Genomic DNA, 21,719 nt, shown 5'->3' on the forward strand with positions numbered 1-21,719 from the left:
GGTGCCAGAGTGATAGATGCAGTAGCTAGTAGCAGTTAGATACTAAACAACACAGAACTAGTGTTGGCAGCAGTGCAGTTGGCACAGAGCATAATCAGTAGCAGCATAGAGACTTCAGTGACAGCGCAGAGGCTAGCAGCAGTCAGAACTCGGACGACGGATGCATCATACTGAACATTGTTGGTTCAGTATTTTGGATGTTTTTCCATTGCAATTGTTGCAAAAGGCAGCAGCGGCAGTTGGAGCAGCGTTGTAGTGCAGATGCAGTTGGCAGCAGCATCCAAAGTCAACAGAAGCATGAATGCAGCATACCCACTCAATAATATGCACGTGGGAGTGTTTGTGAAAGAATGGAAGACACCAATCAGTGCCACTGAGATTCCTTGCTTTGCACAATGCTCAGTTCTAGTAATAATAGGAGGCTCTTGGTAAACATCCACATCAATGAAAAGAGACTAGTAACCATACTAATACAGATGGAGATGAAAATAATATAACACATAATGGTATTCAAGGTAGGTGAAGTAATCTGAAAATCCAAATACAGTCTACAAACCGGCTATTATCGAGTCAGTGACATTAAATGGGGCATGAAAGTTTGTGGATAATTAACTTTATGAAAAGCTTATTAATGAGGCAATGATTCAAGAGCAGTAACTTTATTGTCCTTTCTATGTATTGGAGATTTTGGTTAGAATTTGGCGAAACAATTTTTGGTTAGATCATGATTTTTGTTATTTAAAACGTGTTTTTGAATGCATAAATAGATTTTGGCACCCTGAAAAACCTATGAGGCACTCAGAGTGTGAAGAGTTCACAGCTCAAACCTGTGATTCCAAAAAAATCCCTGTCGGGCAAATTTGACTAGGAAATATGCCCAGAAAAGTTTCAAAATGTAGAACAGGTAGACTGCGGCTTTTTTTAGTATCAGTACGTACTTACCAAGAATCCAATCAATTGCAATGACCCTTCCTTATTAAAGATTGATGCAGGGTTCAAATTGTAAACTTATTGGAAGATGGCAATTTTTACCATGTTTTCCAATATTGGTAAGATTGCCAACCGGGCATCGGTTCATTGCTAGGGTTAATGGAGTATTAAGCAATTAAACAGGGTTCTGCTCTCGGCATGGTATGCCCACCTATATGCTATGACTTTGAAAGGGATAGCAAGTCCCAAGTGATTTTGGCAAAACAGCTACCACTCAAATCAGCACCTAATCAAAAGGAAGTCCACTCTTTGCAATGCAGCCAGAAAGAGGTTTCTAATTAGTCTAGCAAACACTGTGTTCAAATTTATGCCAGTTGGAACCCAATAAATGTCTTAAAAAATATTTATAAACTAGAAAATATCATTATTTCCAACCTTTGGAGGCAATGCTATAACCCCGAGGAATAGTACTAAACGACTTTGATGAGGGACTGTAAACAGCGAGTAATAAAAACCCCATTTCATCGCATTATATTATAAAATATTTTATGCAGATATCATCGCCACATGTTCAGCAGTGGGTAAAGCTATATCCCAAAGTTTTTGACAAACACTTCATTAATTATCAAAGCAGTACAACCAGTACGTCTCGAATCAGATACCGCTTAGATACTAAATAGAAACCCTTTAACAATTGCCAGTCTGCATAAACCCCTAAACCTGTATAGACGAAACTAATTCGGAAACAAATATAGCTTTGAAAGTCTTAGAATTATTAACATTTTGCATTGATTATGAATAAGAGCATAAGAGATTTAATTTTTCTTACAAAGAAACGCCCAACAGTAGCACCAGTGCTGTGAAAAACGCCGCTGTCCAATCGAGATGTTACATTACATGGAATCATTAAAACCCAATAAAGGCAATAACGAAAACGTTAGACATTTTTTTAAGATTGTTGTATCACGTCGAACATTCGAGCTTTTTATTCATGGACATGAAACCGCGTATCAAAACGGAGGTGGTTCGCTTTGTTCGGTTTAACCGAAAATATGTTATCCCACGTTGAAAATACAGTGCGAACCCATGTTATCCCTAGGTGAAAATCGAGTGCGATAAAAAGAGTTGTTTTTAGTGCTATTTTTTGGAGTTTCAGTGTATATGAAAAATTTATGTTGAAATCTTGATTTGTGTTATTTAAATTAATTGTTTTGACTTTATATATGGATTCAGGGCACTTTTATTGTGCATGGTTACCTATCAAACAAACGTGTGATTTCAATGAATTGTCACGGGATTTTAGAGGGCACTTTTATTGTGCATGGTTACCTATCAAACAAAGTTGTGATTTCAATGAATTGTCGCGGGATTTTAGAGAAATTAGACCAGAAAAATCTACCAGAAAAACTTCCACAAAATCACACTAAAGACAACTCTGATAAAAACACCCTAGAAATTATATGTTTAAAACTAGAAAGTGGAGTTTGTACAAGTTAATTTATTGCGAGTAAAGGTTATATGTTTAAAACTAAAAGGTAGATTTTATATCTTGGTTGTATAAGGGTGGGAATCAATGCCTTGACTCATAGAGGATTGAACACTTATGTCTTAGCAACAATCAGGGATTTAACTCACAACAAATATACAGACTCCCTAATCGGAGGTATTGTTGCTCCCCTATCAAATGGTCCAGTTTGGTTTGACTGTCATCCTAACTTTTCAGTATATGTCTTTGATGCAAAAACATCCTGCAATTACAAATCAAAACCAGTGGGTTTGACATGAAAAGAAAGAGAACAAATATTGTAGTACATACCAGAGGATGCTTTAGACATACAAATACTCTTTATCCTGCCATCCTGCATACACCCAACCAAGAGTCTAAGTCAAGTACTCTTGTTATAACCAATGCTCATAACCAGAAAATTGAGCATCAGACTATCAAATGGGAAGATCTGAGTTTTCCATAAAATTGGGTAGTTGACCTACCGCAATCTCAGAAGATTCAGAACATCACAACTGCTCAGATCCAAGAAGGACCCTCCACAGCTACTCTATCTTTTCCTAGAATGTCTACTGTTGACAGAAAAAGAATTCAAGAAGCTTGTACAGCTTCAAAATACCATGTTGATCATCCACCTTCATTTGTAAATACTCCACAACTACTTGTAAATTGTTTACATGTTGATTTATTTGAGCTCGCCCAAATGTTACAATTTCCCTGTTTAGAAGTCAAGTGTCCTGCTTGCAAATCACTAGTCCATCTACAATCCCTTGCTGATCTAGTAATGCATCAAAACCATAATCCTAGGACTGGTGAAGCTCCTCCTACCACTTCTGCAAATTCCTGCCCAAATCCTAAATGTGCAGATATACCATTTCCTCGTGATACTATCATGATGATACATGAGTTACATTCTCTTGAAAATGAAGATCCACGTCTTACTGAAATGTTTAGTAAGATTCGTCCTCCTGGAACTCAACGATATGGTTTAGGATATCTTGAACAACTTGACAGAATAATCCCTTCGTCAAGATTTCAAAACTTTGTTCCTTCAGATTGCAAAAAACCATCAAAACCAGAGATGTATAAATTTTTAACTCTTATGGATGGATGCCCAAATAATAGAATTCATCCCAATTGGATGACAAATATGCTAAAGTGGGATTTGTGCACTCACCCTGAGGCCCAAGAATTTGGTCTTAGTACAACTATTCAAGAGAAAAATACACTTTCTTTGCAATGGAAAGACTTCATGGATAGCACCAACTCATGGATCTCCTTTTGTACCTGGAGGAAATTAGGAGACCAAACAGAAGTACAAATGTTAGATGCAAAATCCTCATCTACACAGAAGCATTCTTGGATAGCTTGCGATGGAAGCAAGCTAGAAACCAGTAGTATTTTCCCTCCATTCAAGGCAATTGTGCTAGGAGAAGCAGCAAACCATTCCTTTAGTGTCAAAAGATGACTCAGCCCTAGGAATAGATGGAAGGATACAGAAAGTCAATGAACAAATCAACTGTACAAACTCTGCAATTAAAGGGCTTGAAATGAATATGGCTAAAACCATTGAGCAAAAGGAATGCTTTGATACTATAAAAGTTGTTGTAAATAGCGTAAATTTTTTAGTTTCAATTTTGAAAGGGTCTGTCAAAGAATCTTCATCATAGATAAAAGAAATGGATGAAAGAATGGATTCAAGACTCAAATCCACTCAAGATCTCATAAGAGAACTTTCTGAACATTTTGACAAGCTCACTGTAGCTCCCAAAGACAAAAACATCCCCACTTCCATGTTGTTCAACCATCATGTGCCCATCCAGCACGCAAAGAAATATGTAGAAAAAATCCCTCTTCTCTTCCCCAAAGAAACACTTGAAGAACAAACTGAGTCTCCTAGAAAGTCTATTTCTTCATTCCTAGAAGGCATATCCACAGAAGAAAAACTTGACTCCTCGAGTCACCATCTTTTCCCCATCTATGAACCATTGTCTAGCCAATACACCAAATATCGGCTCCTGATCTCAATGGAAAAGGCAAACTCCCTGAGACACATACTTTTCAGTCTACCTCCTATAAATAATGGAATATATATGGACTAAGTGTTGGTCAAATCAGGCAAATGATTGATCAGATGTATATTGAATACAAATTGATGTGTATGAGGGGAAAGTCTGAAGTTGAATCATGTAAAACCCTCATATAATGTTTCACAAGCACCTTACAGAGATGGTGGGAAGTAGAGTCTTCTCCTGCTCTAATTGATAAAATGGAAGCAGAAGTAGTCAAAGACGAAGGAGGAGATATAATCCATAAGGAGGATGGAGATCCCCAAAATAACATGATAGGAGCTTTAACCTCATTCATCCTTGAACACTGGTGTGGAGCAATTGTTGAAATTGCCAATAAACATGAAATGATTCTAATGAATCTAAAATGCAAAAAAATGTCACGATATGAAGACTTTCACAGAGGCTGGACTCAAAGAATCTATGAGGTCATAGAAGGCCAAAATGCCTTATGGAAACAAGTATACTTAGTAGCACTTCCATCTAAATTTGTAGAATATATCCAAAGGCATGAAGTTTTTCAAACATCTTTTGAGACATACACATGGAGAGAAATATATTGTAATATCACAAAAGCATTGGTAGGCTTATGTACTAGCATGAAAGTAAATAAGTCTCTACATAAATTATCTAGACTACCTGACAGTAAGTCTATTTGCAGCAAATATGGATTGTCAATTGATGATCCTATTGTATAGAAAAGAAAGATCGAATTTTTTTTGAAGAAAAGACAAAAAAAACCAACTAGTAATCGTCGTGAGAAAAACAAGAAAACACCCCAGAAAAGGGTATTACAAGACCATGCCCAATACACATTATTTTGCGCCAAAGGATATTCACCTCAAAACACAGCGACAGCAAATGATCACATGTTGGCTATGCAGAGAAAGTGGGCATACGACAAATAAGTGTCCTAAGGGAAGAGAATCCAGAACAAACAAAGGTAGAAAGTCACAAGAACAATTCCTTGGAAGAATTCAGAGACAGGTAAGAAGACCGCAAGTTCAATTCAAATAAGAAGTACATTTAATGAAACAAAACTGTTGTAGTTCACCATAATCAACTGAGTCTAGCAAATCGGACTTAGATTATAATGATGAACATATAAACATGCATATACAACAGTGTGATTGCACAGATACTGACGAATGTCATTGCAGCCTCTTTGAAACTAAATCAAATTTTGATTCAGAAGAACAAGATGAAAAAGCCACACAAAAAGAAAAGGTATGTATGGCACATACCATAGATGATGATGAATCTAAAGTATTGTCAAGCATCAAAATGCTTGCAGAGGGAGAACTGAAAGAAAAACTCCTAGAGACATTCCTGCAAACCATGCACAGAGGCACTAGTAGTTCTTCAAAAGGTACCATCTCTAAAGCTTTGTTTGTAGATGCCTCTTATGAAAAGAATACAAAGTCTTTTCAAAGAAACCAACAACCTACAAAGCCCAGATCCTTGACCCTAGGGGAAATCAGCCATGAAATTCATCATCTGAAGAAAGAAATTGTTGAGCTCAAAACAAGAATTTCAAAAATGGGAAAAGAAAAAAGAAACATAGCACGAAAACTATCTGATAAATCCCAATGTAGAGATTTATGAAGTGAAACAACAGGAAAATTTGGGATTTGGGAATATGAAAATAATGACCATACAGTGTCAACAATAGCATGTGTTGTTAAAAGTAGATATCCAAGAAGAAATCTTCACGCTAAAAACATTGATAGACTCAAAAGCAGATATTAATGTTTTGAATAAAAAACTCATCCCTGCAAAATTTTGGACAGTTGTACACCGACAAGTTACTGGAGTAAGAACACAAGAATTCAAATATGAAGTTCCTAAAGCCAACAATCTGTTTCTCAAACTATTGTATGGATGTAAAATTTGCAGTCGGTAATATCCCCATAGATTGTATCTTAGGAAATGTTTTCCTAGTTGTTGTTGAGCCACATGGGTCGGCTAGCTTACTAGATGGTATGGTTGGTTATTTCATATCAGTCCCCAACCATAATGAATTTTTGCAAACTACTACTCTGCCATTTATCTCAACGCCAAGGATCTCTACAACGGTCCAAACCATGCAAGAAGTAAGTCTGACAACACAAAAGATAGAAGAAATGGAAGATTTCAAAAAATCCTTGAGGACAAAAGAACAACTCCAATCCCACAAAGTGAAACACAAGATTTTAGATCTAAGAGAATATCTTGAGAGAGAATGTTGTTCAAAAAACCCAAATGCTTTCTGGCAAAGGAAGCAACACACAGTAAAATTGTCCTTCAAAGAAGACTATGCAGGAAAGCCTTACAAAAGTCGGGCAATTCCTATGAACAGGGAATATCAAGTATTGTGTCAACAAGAGATTGTAGATCTCTTAAAAAGAGGGTTGATCAGAGAATCTAGTAGTTCCTGGAAATGTTATGGATTTTATGTCAACAAACACTCAGAGCATATTAGAGGAGTCCCTAGATTGGTTATAAATTATAAACCTCTATATAGTGTCCTAATTGATGACACATATCCAATTCCCCACAAAAGAAGTTTGATAAGCAAGATAGCGTGCGCCAAAATATTCTCCAAATTTGACATGAAATCTGGTTTTTGGCAAGTTGCCATACAAGAGGAAGACAGGTTCAAAATTGCTTTTAGTATCCCTGTTGGACAATATGAGTGGAATGTTATGCATTTTGGTGTAAAGCATGCACCGTCCAAATTCCAAAAGATAATGGATCAGATTTTTAAGCCATATTTTGATTGGCTTATTGTGTATGTAGAAGATGTGCTCATTTTTTCAAAATTTGTTGAAGAACATTTTAAACATGTCAAGAAATTTTCACAGATAATAAAGAATAATGGTCTAGTACTATGCAAGAAGAAAATGGAGTTGTTTCAAACAACCATCAAATTCCTTGGCCATAGTATTGAAGACAGGCAGATCACATTACAGAAACATGCCTTAGATTTTGTTGACAAATTTCATGATAAAATTACAAATAAGACGCAGTTGCAGAGGTTCTTAGGATGCTTAAATTATGTCAGTAATTTCTATAAAGGATGTGCTTTGGACCGAAGCCTATTGAACCAAAGGTTGAAAAAAGAACTAGTACCATGGACTGAAGAACATAATATTGCAGTCAGAAAAATAAAAGCCAAGGTAAAAACTTTACCCATTCTCTATGTTGCAGATGAAAATATTCCCAAAATTGCAGAAAGTGGTGCCAGTAATATTGGATGGGGAGGAATTTCAAAACAAATCAAAGACGAAGAAGAACGAGTTATACAATTTGCCTCGGGAACATGGAATTTGGCCGAACCAAAATTATTCCACAATTGAAAAGGAAGTAAAAGTGGCATGGAACTGCATTGACAAGTTCGATCCCACCTTGTACACAATAAATTTTTACTCGTAACTGATGCCTCTACACTTAAAAAAGTTCTGACAAAAGACCTTAAACAGCCTAGTGAATCCAAGTTTGCTAGATGGCAAGCATTGTTTGCAAATTTTGATTTTGATGTAGAACACATCAAAGGACTAAAAATTATCTGCCAGATTTCCTCAGTAGAGAATATCTGAAGAAATAAGACATTCTAATGTTAATTATCACTAAGCAGAATACTAACAATCAACAAGAGGAATTGAGAAATATTTCAGAAGATGGATTACAAATGTTGGAAGACTTTGAGAACCTTCAATTAGAGATAGACTGCTTGGACATTTACCAAATGCTACACCTTAAAATTAGACGCAATCTAGAGGCTACCTGGCCCTTTGTAGACTCTGCCTTTGAATTCTCTAAAACAATACAGATTCAAACCTAATGAGTTCATCCACTTTAGGTTCTTACCAGGGTTGTTAGGCTCTAATACCAATTTGAAGCAAAGGCTTCCTCTGAAGGAGAAAATGAAGCTTATTGTGCAATTTCTATATCTTTTGTGATGAATACACAAACTCTTACACGAAACTGTACACGAACCTTTGGATCTTCATGCAACAACGCTCTTTAACGGCCTCCTAACAACATGATCAAAACATCCCTCGATCCTCGACGAACCTTGGAAGAACCTCTCTTCTCACAGAATATTTAGAATAGCATAACAAAACAAAAACTCATGCGGAACAATTTAAAAAACTTCTCTCTTTTATTGATTTCAAAAGATGGATTACAATGTTGGAAGACTTTGAGAACCTTCAATCAAAGATATACTACTTGGGAATTTACCAGATGCTACACCTTAAAATAAGATGCAATCCAGAGGCTACCTGGCCCTTTGCAGACTCTGCCTTTGAATTCTTTGAAATAATATAGATTCAAACCTAATGAGTTCAGCCACTTTAGGTTCTTACCAGGGTTGTTAGGCCCTTATACAAAGGCTTTCAAACTCGACTCTAAAAGAGACTTTCTTCGTGATGCAAGTAGATCAAACACATATATTCGCAAATGCAGAGCATGAAGGCTATCTCAGACTCAAAACCAAAAGACTCTAACTCTCAGACTCTCAACTCTGAATGCCCAAATGAGCCTTACTTCTCTCTTTTTATAGGATGAGAAGGGGACAAACACTGGACAATCGGACAGACATACTTTTTTGTACAAAGATTCCGAGATGTGGATCAAATCACACCAGAAGTCGGAGAAGTGCTCCGAGTCTCGAAAAGTGGTGTATAGTAAAAGTAAAAGCTTTTACACAGTGGAGATTTTATAGGGAATCCCATGGAAAACTGTCACTATCAAAGTCAAGTGACAAGACAACACTTATACATTGTGGAGGCTTTTGTCTAGGAGCCCACGGAAACCCTTTATTATGTTCCTAATGGATTTGTACCAAGAAATCTGCCATTTGCATGATGATAGATACCGCTGGTATCCCAAGCTTTAGTATATATTCTTCTCACGATCATTGGTTTACCAAGAATGATTTGGTGTTTTATATTTGTGAGAACAAGCCATTGATGATGCCCTCTCATGAAGCAATCAAGTATATGGTCATCAAAAAAGTTTTTCATATCTGTTATGGTTTTGCATGGTTGATGAAAATAGTCTGCACACTCTTCACAATTCCATTGAAAATCTCTTTCAAAATACTTAGGATCCATGGCAGTTTTGTTAACTCCGAACCAACCCCACCAAATTTTTAACCAATCTGGTTTCATCAAGAGTTGAGTAATGAAAACTGGACCAAACTTTAATAAAGTATAATGAATTTCTGATCGTTGGTCTCTGCATAGAAGATCCCACCAAAGATTTTTATAGCTATTGAAATCATAAATTGTATCTGGAAAAACCAGACTAGGATCTTTCTGAGGCCACATAAGTCGTGCAGGATGTTCTAGATATCTGGTTTTGTTAATGGCGTAATATTTATGGAATACTTTAGTTTGGTTACTCCCTTCATTCCATATTACACTGATATCCTGAAAACTTTCACTGAGTGCTTCTTCTGCAAGATGTGAAGCCATTACTGATCTCTGGTAAACCATATCGTGTATCCATTTGCTTGATTTAGGATACACTCTCCTCTCTGGTACAAGATGTTGTAAGTCCATGTGTGGTTGTAGATTTGCATCTAGGACTTTTGTATTTCTTAGTTGCCATGAAGGTTTCCATTTTCAACATAAACTGGCCAAGGAGTGTCTTCTGAAATATTTCTCTATTTTAAGGTGTAGCATCTGGTAAATGCCCAAGCAGTCTATCTCTGATTGAAGGTTCTCAAAGTCTTCCAGCATTTGTAATCCATCCCTGCTTCCTCTAAAGGAGAAAATGAAGCTTGTTGTGCATTTTCTATATGTTATGTGATGAATACACGAACTCTTACACGAACCTCTGGATCTTCACGTGACAACACTCTTTAACGGCTTCTTACCAAAGTGGTAATAACCTAGTTGATATTTCCTACATGATATGTAGATAAGGGTATACTTGCAACACCAGAGACTTCTAGGACTTGTGTACCTCTAAGGCACATGTCTTATAGTCCTCCACCTTGATGCTCACCTATTTCATTGTTTTGGCCTTTTCTTTCAACAATTTGATTTGTTGCCTCAACTCTATATTTGCATCTTTCTTCTTTGTCTTCTCTAGGAGATCCCACACATTTCTCTTAGTGGCTTGAGAGATTATGTGCATACTGAGACCATAATAAGGGGATCCTTCCTTATGTCAGGAACTATGGGCCTCTCAGTGGTAATATGTATCGACGACAAGTGTGGTGTGACACATGTTTTCTTTATGTACTCCACGATCTTGGTTAATATGTAATCAAACTTGAGCTTGTTCAAGTTGACCACATGTATCCTCTTGGCTAGTGTGATGTATATTTCTATCATGGTTAGGTGGCCTTTGGTGATTTTTCAACTACTAGTGATACTAAATCAATATCCATAGTAAATTAATTTTGTTGAACTTCAAGTTTTAATTCTTCTTGTTGATTTTGGAGAGCTTCTTTTATGGATTTTTCTTCTGCTTCATCTTGCAGCCTTTTTTACACTTCTTCCTACCTTTTTCTTTCCTCTTCATTTTTTCAATCTTCTCAACTCTTCCTCTCTGCTCTCTTTCTCTCCTCATGTCTTCTTCCTCTTACTCTTTATGTTCAAGCTCTCGAGTTGTTGTGGCATCTTCCTATGCTATCTAAGTTGCCTCATGTTCTTGTCTCAACTTTGCCTCTTCCTCTATTTGAGTTGCTTCTTTTCGAGTTAATGCTTATATCTTTTCCTAAACCTTATTTACTTTTGCTTCGGTAGGATTCTAGCTTATTCTTGAAATTACTTCTATGAAATTTAAAGCATTCTTCTTCTATTCTTCCTCTTCCTAGTTATTTGATTGATATTCCCACCTATACCTACATGATATGTAATGATCAATTATTGTAGATCTTTGATTATACCTATGGAAAGTTAATTCCCTAAAATGGAAAAGTGTTATAGCCTCAAAATATTCCATATCCTTATTGATGTTTTCCAATTCATATATTCTTAGGTGGAAAGACATGTGTGGCTAGGGATGCTTCTTAGTCCTCAAGAGAGCACCACATACCCCTATGTAAACCTGATAAGATATTTCTTGAAGTACTACCCTATTAGTCACAAATCAGGGTAGTAGGCGAGTATGTTTTGTTGCTCCAAAGACCTAATGTAAGTTCTATCAAGGACCACAAACCAATCACCAATAGAGGGGACTACTTGTTTGTCTCTTTCTACAATATATGGGGTAACCTCATTGAACAAAGTCGCATACAAGTGCATTAGAAACTCTTAACAAAATTGTCCTTAAGTTGGTATATAGTGATCCTACTAGAGGATTTTGTAGTAAATGTGGATTGGCTCCTCATGAATGGTCCACCTCCAATTCATGGTCTGAAATGGTACTTTGGCATAGACTATGTCTAGAAGGTAAGAGGTCGTGAAAATCTAAGACTGATTGCCTTCCTTGGGGTTCTGAGCTCATTAAATACAATCCCCTAAAGTCTTGATATGATGTTTTCCCAATTGAAAATCTTTCCTTCGACTGCCACAATGTACATGAGTGGAACCCAACCTTCACGGAGGGTTTCAACATTGGTTTGATCATGAAATTGACATAACCTAGAAACCACTAATTAAAAAGGTTTTTTTTGCATATTCACTAGATACTTTTTGTTTTCCCATGTTCTGAAAATAACCCTGCTAGTCCACCATATCTTGAGTGCTTCTTTGGGAAAAATCCTGAAGTTTTTAAGCCAATCTTCATCTAAGCACGTTTCTTCCTGAAGCTGCTTGTAGTACAATTCAATTTTAGAGGAACTCAAATAAACAATGAGTTTGCCATGAATATCCGTGATCATGGCTTCTTTTGGGTCTGCGTGCTTCATTAGCCATTCTATAGCTTAAGCACATGGGAACACATACGGATGAGTAGCCACCTTTGGAAACTAGGATCTCTGAGAAACCTTGTATATTTCTAAATCTAGATCACATACAAGTGGATTTACCCTTTGAAATAACTTGTAAATCTCTAAAGATGTATAAATGGTGAATTTGTATATGAAACATGGAGTGTTCCAGAATTCAAGTCCAAAGGAATTAATTAATTTGGATTGGATCAATATATTAATTTTCATCCATATTGATGCTTTTAGAGTGGAAAAATTGGAGGAAATGACTTTTAAGGTCATTTTTATTAGTATTCCTACGTTGGAAAGTTTCAGATGAAACCTTTCGAATGGCATAACAATTGCCTTAATCGGAGCTCATATGAGAAATTTACGCCTCCCATAAGTTGACCTATCAAAATTGACCACCATAATTCAAGACGATGTGATGTCAACCCCAATAACTCATGGAAAAGGGGTTAGACACGTGGGTAATACAAAGAATACTTTAGAAGGGTCAAGTTGTAACTCATATTGAGGATTGAATGGGGTCAAATTTAACCCCTAGTTGGTTGTTAGGTTGTGTTATAACCAGACCACTAAGAGGAAAAGGGGTTCCATTCTATTTAAGTGCATTTTTGTTCCATAGATGAGCAGAGTAGTCACGAGTGGATGGAGAGAGAGAAAACCAAGAGAGTTTGTGCAGTGTAGTAGCCCATGAGCCATAGGTCTCACTCCTTTGTACTTGCATCCATTTCCATTATGAGAAGGAGAGAGCAAAGTGGCCTCACCTTCCAACTAGGTTTTCTCAGGTAAGGGTTTCCCAGATTTTCCTAAATCATATCTTATGTTCATTTTGGTTTGAAAGTTTTATTTTGTTGTTCTCCATTTTCAATATTTTATATTTTGCATGCATATGCATAAAACAATAGTTAACAAATCCATGAATCTAAGGACAAATTAACCCTCATATTGTAGGTTTTGTATTTCCATATATATTTTAGTACATCTATTATGATGAAATGTCTAGTGGAATATCCACGAAAGTTTATAGATCATGTTGGTATCAAAGTGGTTTCATTATGGTATATTGGGGAAAGTTGTAGGGGATCCATATCAGTGAAGCCGGAAGTCATAAAACCCTAATCGTTGTCAAAGAATCTAATAATAACCTTCAATATCTAGCAAAGGAAAGGTTCGTGTGGCTTGAAACACAAATCAAAGATATAAACTATTGTGTGAGCCTCCTCATAGCGACCTTGAATAATAAACTTGTGTTATTTGAAGAAGATGAATGTTCTAACGCATGGGTCTAATCAGAGGATAGATCAACGAATTGGGAAGAACTTGAGAGGGAGTCTAAGAGAGAATTCGAAAATGGACAACCCAATTTAAGTGCCATTCACCATTCACAGTCCCTATTCAAGATGGAAGTGAAGGTTGACATCAAGCCTTGTCAAGGTGAGATTGATGCTTTGAAGTTAAATCATTGGTCGCAGCAGTTAGAAGTTTATTTTATTATTGAGCATATATAAGAAGAACAATTTTTTTTTTTATTCATATGAAAATAGAGGGCCATGCCCTGACCTAGTGGGAAAGCCACATGGAGACACATAGGTTGGAGGGAGACACTCTAGTGACTAATGGGGAGGATTTCAAAACTCTCATAAAGTCATAATTTTACCCAATTAAGCATGTATAAGACCAATGGATATGGTGGCATTATTGAGTGCACCACAAAATTTAGAATGATAGTCATAATGTTGGGTTTCTCCCAAGAGAACATGTTGATGGTGTTCGATCCCGCCAACATACAAGGTGTCTCCCCAATATGAAGTCCCAATCTGGAAGTGTGTCCCGACTGCCATATACTTAAAGATTTTCCCTGGGTGCAGTCATTAGCATGAGAGAGAAACACACATGTACTTTCCAATGAGCAAGTAAGTATGCCTTGTGGAATGTTCAATTGTAATATGTATCCATATTATTTCACCGAAAGGGAAGAGAAGCGAGCATTTAGAAGAAAAGTATTAGTACTATTCCAATAAATATGCACACACATACATATGAAAGAATTTTTAATTGTCGAGCGAAGTAGTCCACATGGACATAACGATCATTAAAGAAATTACAACACACATTCAACAAGATGAGAACCAAAGTCAATGAAACAGTTCAATTTCCTTAGTACATAAGAAAAAAAAACATACTGCAAACATATAAATAATAGTCTTATTACATTTACGATATATGCATGAAAGTTTGTTGGCTCATTAAGCTTTGAATATTAAGTGAAAGTTCCAAGATACATTGATTTAATGAGACACCACTAGCTCCAATAGTGGAGCAATAAGCCACTATTTTCTCTCTAAAAGAACAACCTTTCTCACTAATGCCTAGGTGGAGGAGCCAAGGTGAAAATTCCTTTGCTTGACTAATGAGGCGTCTTTTATAACAAGAGGAATGACCTTTCATATTCCTCGTGACTCTTGGACTACCCTCATGACTCTTGGACTTCTAATGTGACCTTTTGACTTCCATGAGACTTTTGGACTTTTCCTAATGACTCTTTTTTCCATATGTGACTCTTGGACTTCCACATATTTACGTTTACCGCATTGACCAAAATTAGATCATCATTTTCCACATCATCATGTGACGACAACATGACAAGTCGTAGACATTGATGACTTGGAGCCATAGTGATTTGTAACATGGAGTTCTTTAAGAAGTGAAGACACTACCACTGCGTTTTCAAAACTTGTAACATATATGGCATTGTTGTTGCCTTCTACCCTCCAAAGGGTCTTGAGAAATCATGGATTCTTCTTGAGTCACTTTGATCATCTGCATTCGTTATTCCTTCAACTATCACAATAAGGTTCCTTTGTGCCTTTTGTCTTCAAGGTGCTTCTGTGGGCAGCCTTTCCCGACAAATATTCTCACAGATCTTTGCCTTGCTTTATTGAACAACAACAAGTATATATCACTCACTACAAGCAAACATTAGCTCAAAAATCTCCTACTCTACGATGTTTCACGCAAATTTTCATATTGTGGCTCAACAGTGCATAAAGGAGAGAGGGAAAGGCCCTCTAGGTGTAGATCGCAATTATAGGAGACAGAGGAGGGCTTCACTAATTACTGAGACTGCGCCATTCACAACTTTGGAAGAGGAGGAGCCTAGGTGGGTGTAGGTTGTAGTTACAAGAGGAAAGGGAGCAGGACTGACCACTAAAACGATGCCATATGTTATAAAGGAAGGTTAGGGCCACAAGGTAGAAATCACAAGGCATAGGAGGAAGCACCACTACCCACTAATGTGCCACACTGGAAGACAGAGGCTTGATTGACGTAGTGAGGGAGGACAAGCAACAAGGAGGAGGGTTTGTTGGCTAGAATTACACAATCCACAGGGGAGAGAAGGAAGGCTCAAGTTAGCGCAGGCCACAGTTCTAGCTAACAAGGAGGGTCTTCACTAGGCCTTAGAAGTGAACAACGCACTCTTCCTAGGCTAAAGAGAAAGCTCACAAATTCATAAAAATGACTAAGTACAAAATGTTGAAACATGTGAAAACACACTGAGTTAGGGATAAAATCAAGCATAACACATCTCAACTCATTAGTAAAACTTAGATAGGAACAAAGACTAAGAAATATACATCAAAACTCTAATCCGCAAACACTATCCAAGTGCAACAAACAAAGTATGTGCACTTGCGACCAATAAGTGTCGTTTTGTGACTAGGAAGTGTACTATGACTCCAAAGTGTGCAATCACATCGCTTACTAATCCAATGAAACTTACAAAGGAACATGAGCACTTGAAACGCGTAAAAACATAAAATAACAATTTATGACCAAAAGCGACTCTTCGCATGACAAAAGGTGGGCTCCAAAATTCAAATATAACAAAATTTTGGAGGGTTTTGTAGCAACAAAAACACCTGGCAACACACTGGGTGAACTTCAGCTTCTCTGTTTGCAGTGGTAGCTTTCCATAAAGAGTTAGCCCTTCAAGAAGTATTGATTCATCAAGGGGAGTACTTAGGCTTTCCCACTTAACTCGGTTATAGATGCAGTACCCACCTTCCCTTCCTTGGTTTAACACACAAACAAAACTTTCCATTTCGCAATTGTTTCGATCTAGGAGAAGGGTAATATGTAATTACGAATTAAAGATAATTAGAGTCTTAGTTTTCATCTTTGGTGTTTCTTTCCTATTAGCAGGCTTGTTGGGTACCTCAACAAAGTCACTATAGGAACACAAGAATTTCTTCGCTGCAGGTGAGCCTGTTAAGTAACTCGATGAAGTTTCTTGCTCCACCTCTCCGCGCAGGAAGCCTTTCTCTTCTTTAACGCTTTATTTATTTTATTTATATAATTGTGCTTAAGCACTTATTATTTCATAGGAGCAAAAGAGGGATCTTGACTTATTGAGAATATAAGAGGTTTTTCCTTCAAATAAGGTTATATATACCTCTTGAGTCTTATATTGGTTTGCTCACTATTGATTTTCAGCTTTCCATTCTCTAATTGATTAGATTAACATGTTGAACAACAAGTAAATTCAATACCAAGTTAAGGAATCAAGATGCTAGAATAGATATGAGTATCATGGTTCCACTCTAAGGTATCGTATTTTCCGTCAGGACATTACTTGACTTAAGGCATTTTCACAAACAAAGAGGGAGAACTAACAAATAACCAAGCGTTGGGGTTGTCGCAATCCCTATTCATTTCGACACATAATATTTTCATGCCATATATACACTCTCACACAAGGTCTTATAAAGGGAAAAGAAACAAGACTTGAAAAAAAATAAAAAATAAAATAAATTGTACACAAGAAAGAACGTTGCCCAGGGCAACTACTAAAAGTAGTGTTTAAGATCTTGGTTATTGACAGTAAGAGGGTTAGTCCTCCCATCTAAGGATTTCAATTTGTAAGAATGGTGGCCAATATTTTCGATGATGGTGTATGGTCCAATACACGGAGCTTGAAATTTGGTGTGCTTGCCTTTTTATTCATGGGCTTTGTCCCACTTCAATACTATGTCACCCACACCGAAATTTGTATTTCCTGCAGACTTCTTATGATGCAGGAGCATCAAGGGCATTTTTTATTTTGTAAATATGTTAAAAGGGGGTGTGACAATTTTTAATATTTTATTAATTAATTTGAATAAAATAGGAAAAGGTGAGGATTTTTGTAAATATCCTTTTATTTAATAAAAGGATATAAGAGAATTTTGTTAGTTAAGGATATGAAGGGATAAGATTCTAGATAAGAGGATTTGTTGAGATATTTTAGTGATATGGAGATATTAGGGGGATTAAACATTTAATTAGATCATTTTTAAAAATTGTATAAATAGGAGGGGGTTTTGAGAGAAAAACAGATTGAGTTAGTGAGAGTAAAGAGTGAGGGGTTTTTCCGATTGGATGCCTTCGGTTAGTTTGTAAAGGGCCATCAATGTCGAATATCAGGTCAAAGATAAGTTTGTAAGTAGTCTCCTTTTGTTTGTGTGAAAACAATGTTTCAGATTTATATATGTATCATTGATTGAATGAGTAAGTCGTAGAATTGGAATTCCTTGAGTTCACTGGTTTTTATTGTTATGTCGATTTGAGATTCAGTTGAATCCTGAGTGAATGGTTTATTCCAGAAGCAACGAATAATTACATTACATGTTTGATTCCGGTGTTTATTTATTAATCTACATCAAATAGATTGAAGTGGCAGATGAAAAATCTCTGTGGATCGATTTCAAGGAGAAAAGAACTTCTGTATAAGTAAATGGTCAATTACTGGAGGGCGCTATTACATATATTTGCCGAGAATTCTGTTTTGAATGTTTGTTTTACTGCCTCTACAAATGCAGTACATTGTCATTGAAATGGATGATCTTCACAATTTTGAATGAACGCATGGAGCGTTAATGAAATGCTGGTTATTTTAAATTGAAATAAAACGTAACTAATGGCAAACTGGAGTGGCTTGTACACAGTAGAGCGTGTTAACCCCATACAGATTGCGTATTGGTAAATCGGTGGAGTTTTCAAATAGGCACAGGTTTAATTTACATCATGTTTTGTAATGAAAATGCCAATTACTAGTTGCCAAGAACCGAATTGGCAAGTCGAAGATCAAAATCTGGAGCCCTTTTAAAATTGTGTGTCGTTATTGAATTTTATATAAGATCTGAATTTATGAAATGGGCATAGCAGAAGAACTGAACGAGAATTAGAGGACAGTATTTTAAAAATCTGCTATAATTATCAAATACTGTGCAGCTACAGGAGAACAGCAAGTTCTGGAATTTAGATCGCGTCCATAAGTGGTTAAAGAATGCGGATCAAGGAGGAATTAGCGGTCTAATTAAATGGAGGTAATGAACAGGGTTTGGGTTAAAACTTTATCTATTTTGACAACAGTGAAATGATATGCCATAGGCGCAGTCCAGCAAAATGAAAGTTAAAGGCGAAATGATGGTTACAAACCAGAAGCATGGCATTGAAACAAACCAATTGGAAACCATTGCAGATGTTGAAGCGCCAGACGTGGACAAATTAACGCAGGTAGGCAAGAGTTTCGTATTAGACTGTGAATTAGAACGCTAGAATTGTGTGTGATGAAATGGGGTTTACTTTGTAATGGGTATGTTGAAAAGGCATTTATATAGTTGTGTTGAATGGGCAAATGAATTAATGATAATGCTATGGCATATTTCTATTTGTGTTCACTGAATTGAGAACGTTGACAATCCAATAATCAACCAGTGATATGTGTTGCGCAAAGGATGAATGGCATTATAATTTTGATTGATTAAATAACGTCCATCTTGTTCAAAAAGACAAAGGTGCACAGGAATAATGAATTCAAAGCTGATTTGTTAAATCCTTGGTATTTGGGCTATTGATGAAGTTGAATTATTAGTTGGATCAGAGGAAATGAATTCTGGTTGAATATAGAATGGAACGCTGGTATTCTCACATTAAATCAAACAAATCTCATTGATGTGTGGTGTATAAGATCGATATGTGTGCCTCATTGAGTAAGAGCGCATTCTTTAAAATTGAGTCTAGTCATATATAAGAATGAGAGTCACAGGTTTTATTGTGGGAGCATTCAAATGTTTGGCTGTGTGAGGAATCATGGTGGTAGTGAATTCCATGAGCATGAATTCAAGGTGAATGAATGTCGGATTGTGAAACTGATGAAGATAGCAGCACAGGTATGCAAGTGAAGTTGAGGAAGGAAGCGAGATCAACAAGATCTTGAAAGGTGAGATTGTGTAGTTGATATTTAACTCTGGTTTGAAGACTATTTACAGAATTTGGTTGCAGGCATAGTGGAGAAATCTCAGCAGGAAGAAGCAGATCACAGCTTGAGAGCAGTGATGGAATCCAACAGAGGATTCTAGGTGTGTGGCAGAACCTAAAGATTCAACGGAGGTTGAATGAAAAGGACAAGTGTGTTCTTAAGAGTTGCAGATGAGAAAAGCCTGAAGGAGCAGTGGAGAATGCTCGAGAGGTTCCAGCAGAGGACCGGGTGATTACCAAAAGACCAGATCCAGAGGAAGGGATTGGTGAGGTAAGTGGCAGCAGGAGAGGTTACTGTTGCAGAGGCTTGATGCAACTCATGAGTGAGAAACTCATGGCAAAGGAAATGACTACTGAAAGTCATAAAGGAGGAAGCAGAGGTTCAGAGAAAAGCCACAGTAGGAAGAGGAAGAAAGATGCCAAGGAAAATGGCATAAGACATCAGTTGACTGATGAGGAGTACGAGAAAGAGAAAGCTGAGATCACGATTCATCTTGAGTTATTGATGGAATTGTTGCAGGAGAATATGAAAGGCCAGAGACATGGTTGGCTGATGAGGAAGAGAGTGAAGTGGCAGAGGCTACAGCAGAAAAGGGATCGACAGATAAACATGCAGTTAACAGAAGAGCTGAAGAAGCTCGAGCAGGTGATGGATGTACAGTTGAGACGAGAAGAACTCAGAGCAGCTGAGTTAGAAGAGGAGGTTTCCATTCATGAAACAGAGGAGGAGATCATTGATGATTTCTTGAGTTATTGGGTAGATCCAGACCAACTGGATAATGTGAACTCTTGTATTTTTGTAGCTGATAATTTTGATGTGGTTACAGGTGCTGAGGAGGATGCGCAATCTTGTGAAGCTGTCGCAAGTGTGGAAAGGAGTCTTTCAGGAGATAAGTATTCTGAAGAAGAAAGCAGTGATGCTTTTACTGTTACAGTACAGGAGGAAGTTCATGTGAATGAAAAGGAGATTCAGCTGGAAGAATTGGTATATGAACCGACGGTTAAAGTTTTTGAAACTTGTAGTTTTCAAACTGACAAGTTGTGTATGAATGCAGGGATGATACATGATGATGATCAATTATTTTTATTAAGTAATGGACAGATAACTGAGTTTATTACAGGAGTTGAGAATCAGAATTATGTTCTGATAACAGATGATGAGATGGTGACAACAGAAAGCTTTGCTTGTGAAAGTATTGAAGATTGCACAGAAAGTTTCTCAAAGGAGATGACAGGTTTATGGCATGAGTTAAGTGTTCTGGAGCAGAGACTAGAAGCACAGAGGATAAGTGTTCAGAGTATAAAGACAGAGATGAATGGAAATAAAGAGGTTCCAGAACACAGAGGTATTCTCGAAGAAGATGATGTCGAGGGGAGACTAACTGATAGTCTCAAGAATGATTGGGATCAGCATACTGAAGTGCTGGCAGTGGGAAGTAAGGCACTGAGGCCTTATGATTTTTATTCTAACAAGTGTTTTGTGAATGTAGGTATTGTTGCAGGTACTGGAGAATATTTGACTCAGTCAAGCAGTCAAATGAAGGAAGAAAAAGTTTTCTGTTCCAAAAGACAAGAGGGCATGGATGAACGGGTGGCAGTCAGAACAGAAACAAGCAAAGAAGCAAGAAGTCAGCAAGTGACAGTACAAATAGAGAAAGTAAAAACTGAGCAAGCCGTCTTAGCTCAGCAGACAGCTAGAAATCAGCAGCCGGGAGATTTATTGGATCGAGAGATTGAAAGTATCAGAAGACTAATGACGAAAGAATCCCGGAAGAGACCAGCAGTAGTAAGGCAAAAGAGGAGCAACAAGAGAAAGACAGAGAAAGATTGCAAGAGCACAGCAAGTGGAGCATTACAGCACAAAATATGGAAACCTGGAAGACAACAGCAGATAACAACAGTGGTAAAGCAATTGACAAGCACGAAAAGATTACAAAATAAAATTTGGGATCCAGGAGGAAATATCCAGACTTATGACCAGGTGGTCATGAATTTTCTTACATGGGGAGTCTGATGCAGGAGCATCAAGGGCGTTTTTTAT

General features: G+C 37.1%; 1 protein-coding gene across 2 annotated transcripts in view; it reads right to left on the reverse strand.

Annotated features, from left to right (window-relative positions):
• The window catches only part of LOC149158568 (uncharacterized), a 93,964-nt gene extending 91,954 nt beyond the window's left edge, over positions 1-2,010 (reverse strand). The window contains exon 1 of one of the 2 annotated variants that reach the window (XM_089437769.1): positions 1,760-2,010. The gene's annotated coding sequence lies outside the window, so the exon portion shown is untranslated. The remainder of the gene's footprint in view (positions 1-1,759) is intronic. The other variant, XM_089437768.1, reaches the window with a different exon arrangement.
• Between the last annotated feature and the right edge of the window lie 19,709 nt (positions 2,011-21,719).

The sequence above is a fragment of the Pinus tabuliformis genome, chromosome 5_2 (genome assembly GCF_031772625.1).
Source record: "Pinus tabuliformis cultivar Carrire ecotype Pingquan chromosome 5_2, CPIR1, whole genome shotgun sequence".
In the NCBI taxonomy this organism is placed as follows: domain Eukaryota; kingdom Viridiplantae; phylum Streptophyta; class Pinopsida; order Pinales; family Pinaceae; genus Pinus; species Pinus tabuliformis.